The 6,537-nt window shown below is 46.8% G+C and overlaps 1 long non-coding RNA gene across 1 annotated transcript; it reads left to right on the top strand.

Annotated features, from left to right (window-relative positions):
• Nucleotides 1–245: 245 nt before the first annotated feature.
• On the top strand, nt 246–3,101 carry LOC309863326. Its single transcript, XR_014310996.1, has 2 exons — nt 246–2,765; nt 2,959–3,101. It is a non-coding gene; the product is annotated as an uncharacterized lncRNA (long non-coding RNA).
• Nucleotides 3,102–6,537: the final 3,436 nt, after the last annotated feature.

The raw sequence follows: 6,537 nt of genomic DNA, 5'->3' as shown, positions 1-6,537 counted from the left end.
ATATTTATAGTTTCAAGTAGGACAAAAGTGATTCTTCTTGTCTAGAAAAGGCAAATTTATAGCTATAGAAAACAGATCTGTGGTTGCCTAGGCTAGAGAGTAAACAGATACAAGAAAACTTTTTGGGGTGATGGAAATGTTCTAAAACTAGATTGTGATGGTTCTAAAACTCTATTGACTTACTCAAATTACTTAATGATGAATGGATTTTACAGTGTGTAAATTATACTTCAACAAAATTTTTTTAAGTTTTAAAAGTTTAATTCCAGTATAGTTAACATACAGTGTTATATGAGTTTCAGGTGTACAATGTAGTGATTCAACAATTTTATGCATTACTCAGTCTTCATCATGATAATGGACTCTTTAATCCCCATCACCTATTTCAACCAGACCTCCAACCATCTCCCCTCTGATAACTGAGGGTTACCATGGTTCAGAGTTCTGTAAGGTTAAGAGTCTGTTTTTTTGGTTAGTTTCTCTCTCTCTCTCTCTCTCTTTTTTTTTTTTTATTTGTTCATTTATTTTGTTTCTTAAATTCCACATATCTGTGAAATCAGATAGTATGTCTATCTCTGACTTACTTGGTTTAGCATTTCATTATGCTCTCTAGCTCTATCCATGTTGTTGAAAATCAATAAAGCTGTTTTTAAAAAGTGATTTTTTCAATCCAGTGGGGAAGGATTGGGTATTAAATAAAGATGAGGAGCACCTGGGTGGCTCAGTTGATTAAGCCTCTGGCTCTTGTTTTCAGCACAGGTCATGATCTCAGGGTCCTGGGACCCAAGTCCCGCCTTGGCTCCTCTCTTACCCCATACACAAAATAAATTCTAAGTAGATTGAAGATCTAAATGTAAAAATTGAAACAACAATAATACTGGATCACCACATGTAAAATATAGGGTGGATGAGAGCTTTTTAATCAATGTTGGAAATTCAGAAGCTATAAAGTACATACATACATACTTGATGAGATAAAAATGAGAAGCCATGGCTTGGAAAAGCCACCATAAACTAAGTCAATAGATAAACACTAGCCTGGGGAGCAACCCAGAGATCAGGGGGTGAACAGCTATAATATACAAAGAACTCTTACAAAACAAGTAAGTCAGGGATAAACAGCATAACAGAAAACTGAGCCGAAGATGTGAATAGGTAATTCACAGAAAAGCAATTCCAGGTGATCAGCACATGCATGAAAAGAGGCTCAAATTCAGGGGTAATCAGGGAGATAGGAAGTAAAGTCACAACGAGACAGCAACTTACACTGATCAGATGGGAAAATGGGGGACCAATAATCCCTATTGCTAAAGAGGATGTGTGGACTCTAGAACATTTCTGGTTGGAAGTATGTATTAATGCAATCTTTCTTGAAAGAAATGTGGCAACATCTTTTATGATTAAAAATACATACATGTCTGACTCAGAATCTGCACTCCAGGAATCTATCCCTTAGGAGTGAAAGCTTTAAGACCTAAGGATGTATTTTCACAGGAATGCACTCCATTGTAAATGGTGATTAAACAAGCAAACAAAAAACTGAACACAAAGTAAATATTCTCTGTAGGAGAACGGTTAAAGAAACTGTAGTTCTGCTCCACTTTGTGGCTGTTCAGAAAGATAACTTAGAGCTAGCCTGAGTGAATTAAGAGGGATTCCATTAGGTGCTACAGGAAACAAATAAACAAAAAGCAAGATACAGAAAAATATAAAAAGAAGAAAACAATGATAAACATATATGTATTTATACAGATGTTCTTTGATGGTTATGGATGATTATACGAACATGGAGGAAAAGTGGCGGAAGGATAATGTCTAGGTCTCCTCCAGCTGCTATAACTGAATCTCACAGACTGGTTTCCATCCACAGACATTTATTTCCCACAGTTCTGGAGGCTGACGTCCCAGTTCAAGGTGTCAGTAGATCTCGTTCTTGGTAAAGGCCCTTTTCGTGTCTTGCAGATGGCCGCCCTGATCTTCAGGGGACCAGGAGAGGACATTCCCAGGTCTCTTCCTCTTCTTAGAAAGCCACTAATCCCACCATGGGGGTTCTACCCTCAGTACCTCCCAGAGGCCCCGCCTCCCTATCCCAGCACTCTGGGAGGTAGGACCTCAACATATGAATTTGGGGAAACCTAAATATCTGGTCCATAACAGATAAATAGTAGGTTGTCTACACAGGTTGCCTGGGGCACCCACCAAGGAGGCATTGAGGATGCTCCAGACCAACCAAAAAGGAAAAGGTGGGGTGGGGGGGGGAAGGGAAGAAGAAAATAAACAGGATTCATCTGTTAAAATCAAGATTTATCTTTTAGTAGCCGATTTCAGTGCACCTGACAAACACCTATTGCCTGGGAGATTTCTCTGTTTTCAAGTCAGAGACACCCTGGCTCAGAAAGGATTCAGCCAGCGCCCCACCCCCCACCCCCACCCCCACCCCAGCAAGGCAATTACTCAGCCTGAAATACCACCCAAGCCTCCTGACTTTCCCGTGGCTTGAACCGGAGGTGAGGTTATTCCCAGCTAAGTGTAAGCCGCGGGCATGGAGTAGAGGAGCGAGTGTATAGATGGTAAAGGCTTGGCTTCCTGGGCGGGGGGGCCGGGGGGGGGGGGTTAGACGTGGCCCTGCCACCAGAGAGCTGCCCGGTGTCACCTGGCTGGGTGGAGGGAGGGCGGCTGCTTCTCTGCGTTTCCGGAAGAAGCAGAAGGGAGGGCGGCTGCAGCCACGCGCATCAGCGCCAGGGCGAGCTGGGCGTCTGCAGCGGGTTTGTGGCCAGCAGTGCCTTTGGGGGGGATGAACAGGGAGTAGGAGTGGACGACCAGATGCAGCAGATGAGACAGGAAATCTGTTCCTGGGTGGCTCTTGGCAAGCCGGTGGAGTTCTGGCAGAACCAGGGGGACAGACAGGGTAGCGAGGGGAGGGGCGTGATGTCTCTTTCTCCCTGTTTGATTTTGCAGGGCCTTCTGAGCGAGAATCTTCACTGCTGCGTGTCTTTGGGAAACGGCGGCTAAATTACAAACAAAGGGAAGAGGGGGCCCGGTTGAAGTAGGAAAAGTGGACTTTTCTGGAATTCCGTGGATTAAAATGATTTCAGATGGAAGTCAGTGGTCACTTACTTTCTCATTCTGTCGACTTGTCTCTGGGGGCCCGGGGATCTAACTCCTAAAAAAGAAAACAAACAGCATTTTTTTCATCATTAAAAAGTCTGCAACTTGTGATCCCTGACGGTAGATCGTGAGCATTTACCTCGGTATGTGGGAATCTGTCTGGGGCGTGACTCCCTCCAGAGCTGGTCCCCTGGGGGGAGCGGGTGCAACTCAGCCAAATGCAAGGGTTGCAAATGAGCCTGGTAGCAAGCTTGCTTGCTGCGGGGGTGGGGGTGGGGGTGGGGGTTGGAGGGGATCAGCCGGGGTGGGGTGGGGGCGTTGCAGAACCTTCTCCTTCCTTGACCACAGGCATCCTCTGTTTGCCTGGGCCCCACTTCACCGACACTCAGCAGGATAAACGGAGCTCTTAAATAAACGGGAAGCAAGTGAACACAGTCCAGAGGGCGAGATTTATTTTTATTTAGAAAGGTTGAAGAGGAAAAATTTAAATCCGCTTTAAATATTTACTCAAAGAGGAGATCCACAGGCGGTTGCAACATTCTAAGTCAGACTCGGGACAAGAAGCTGGACACCGCTTTTCTGAAGTAAGCCCCAGGCACCGGAGAAAGCCCTTGGTTGAAAGAAAGAGGCCTGAAGATTCAAGAGATTGATGAAATGCACTCAAGATCGAGGCGCCCAGCTCCCCGTCCCCCAGCCACTCGAATGAATTTGCTGGGAGACAAGGGCAAGTGACTGAGATGCCCTCAGCCTTCTGGTTCTCATCTGTGATGGAGGGAGGGGAGAAAGGATCTCATGGAATTCTTATGAGATTTAAAAAAAACAAGGACTGAAAAGTGTTGGCCCAGAGGAAGAGCTTAAGGAAAACAAGTTTTGACTCTGGAAGGACAGTAGGCCTCCTAGCCCTGCAGACTCCTGGACACTCTTCCATCAGGACTTTGCGCGTTTGAGATAAAGCCCAGGAGTCTGTATTTCCAACATGCCCCCACCCCCGCCCCCCAAGTTTTCTACAGGACCTCTAGGTTTGGGAACCAGGTTCCCCAGAACTACATGACTGTGGCCTGGGAAGGCCCCATTCAGATTCAGTCCCTTGGCTTCAAATGCCAACAAATGCCTAACACACATGTTAAACCCAGGCAACTACTCCTGCCCGACCTCATCAGCCTCACCTCCTCACGGCATCTTACACCCCCAGATGCTCAGGCTGTGAGCTGGGATTTCTCGGCCCTCTCCCCTTCACATCCATCACCAGTCCTGTCAACAGCAAGCCAAACCCAGCCCTTCCTCCTGACCTCTGCTCTGAGCTGAGCCAGCGGCCCCTCCTGCTCTGCTGTGGACCGTTTTCCAGCAACAGCCCAAGAGACTCTTAAAAAGACTAAGTCTGGCCCCAGGGCCCCTCCATGTAAGCTCACCTGGCTTCTCAAGCAGTTAGTTCTTTGTGAGGCGGCCGCCTCCTCCCTCCCTCTCACACATGCTAAGCTTGTGCCTGACTCACGGCCTTGGCGCTGGCTCTTCCCTCTGCTTGGAACATTTGCTCGCCCCATCTGCCCTCCAGCCTTCCCAGAGCTCCCGTTTTCTCCTCCAACAGTCTCTGCCTCCATGCCAGCTCCTCAGGGAGGTGTGCCCTGGCTTCCAGAACCAAGGGAGCGAGCTCTGACCTACAGCTTTTTCGGGAGCTCAGTTTCCCCATCTCTAAAACAGAGAGAATAGTAGTATTCACCTCCTGGGCTTTCTAGGAGGATGATATGAGTTTGAATGCACCTTTTTAAAAATAATTTTCAAAATTTTACATTTTTTCTGGCTTTATTGAGATATTATTGACATATAACATTATATTAGTCTAAGATGTACACTGTAATGATTTATGTATATACTGCAAAATGATAGCCACAATAAGTATAGCTAACATCCATCCCCTCACATAGTTGCAAATTTTTTTCTTATGATTGCAATTTTTAAGATCTATTCCTAGTAACTTTCAAATATACAATCCAGTGTTCTCAACTGTGGTCACCATGCTGTATGTTACTTCCCCAGGACTTGCTTCTCTGACAACTGGAAGTTTTGACCCCCTCCCCCTCCTTCCCCCATCCCCAAACCCCTGCCTCTGAAAACCACAAATTTGTTCTCTGTATTTCTGAATTCTTTTTTTTTTTTTAAGATTCCACAAATAAGTGAGGTCATACAGTGTCTGTCCTTCCCTGACTTTTTTTCACTGAGTCTCATGCCCTCAAGGTCTATCCATGTTGCCACGAATGGCAGGATTTCCTTTTTTTTTTTTTTTTTTTTCTGGCTGAATAATGTTTCCTGTCATATAAATCCCACATTTTCTTTAGCCATGTATTCACTGATTGATAGAAAATGTATATTGTGGTAGGCCCTTAGTAAGTGTTCAATAAATGTGAAGCATTAGCTCGCATTCAGGGCAGGGCAGCCCGATCATTTGCTTCTGTGTCTACCTCTTCTGTAGACTGTGACATCGTGGGGGGACTTACTCGTCTCTATATCCAGGCTCATTGGTGGGATATCTGGCATAAAGAAGACACCTGAACTGTGTTGAATAGTGTCTCCCCAAATTCAAAGGCACAGAGAACCTCAGAATGAGGTCTTATTTGGATGTAGAGCCTCTGCAGATGCCACTAGGGAAGGCAAGATCATACTGGATTAAGACAGGCTGTAAATCTGATGACTGGCATCCTCTTAAGAGGCCACATGAAGAGACAGGACACAGAGGGAAGGAGGCTATGGGGTGACAGAGGCAGTGGTGGCACAGACACTTCACAGACATGACCCAGGGGATGCAAAGATTGCTGGCAAGTACCCCAAGCCGGGAGAGGCAACCGAGGGTTGAACCCTAGAGCTTCCGGGGAGCGCGTGGCCTTGCTGACCCCTTGCCTTTGGGCGTCCAGAACTGTGGCAGAATAAATCCCTGTTCTTCAAGCCACCCAGTTTGTACCTGGGTAGGGCAGCCCTGGGAGCTAACACAACACCCAGTGACTGGTGGGTGGGTGGGTGAGTGAGTGAATAATTCAGACACCTCCTTCCCCTAAACTCTGACTTCCACAAGAAGGCAAAAGCTTCCCTTTTTTCCCTAAAACATCGCAGGAGTTTCTTAGCGGCTTCAGCTGACAAGCCCTCCCTTGGGAAGCACAGCAGGGACAGAGTCCTTCCCCCTCTCGAGGTAGAGGTGAAGAGCCGGGTAACCGCCCAGCCTCAGCCAAGGTCAGACCAACACAGAGGAGCCACCACTGTCTTCAAGACAATGGTCTCTGTCCAGAAAGGAGGAAGTCGTTCAGATCCCTGGGCTGGTTGGATAATCCTGAGGAGGGGCCACCCCGTGGAGGTGCGGGGCTGACTCGGAGCTCCTACCACCGCGGCTCTGCCCTCTCTTGGGAAACCTCTCACTTCCTCTCTCACATCCTGGCTATTTTT

The sequence above is a fragment of the Mustela nivalis genome (genome assembly GCF_964662115.1).
Source record: "Mustela nivalis genome assembly, chromosome: 4".
Taxonomy (NCBI): Eukaryota; Metazoa; Chordata; class Mammalia; order Carnivora; family Mustelidae; genus Mustela; species Mustela nivalis.
The sequence above is the reverse complement of the archived record's forward strand: the minus strand, read 5'-3'. Positions and strand labels throughout refer to the sequence as shown.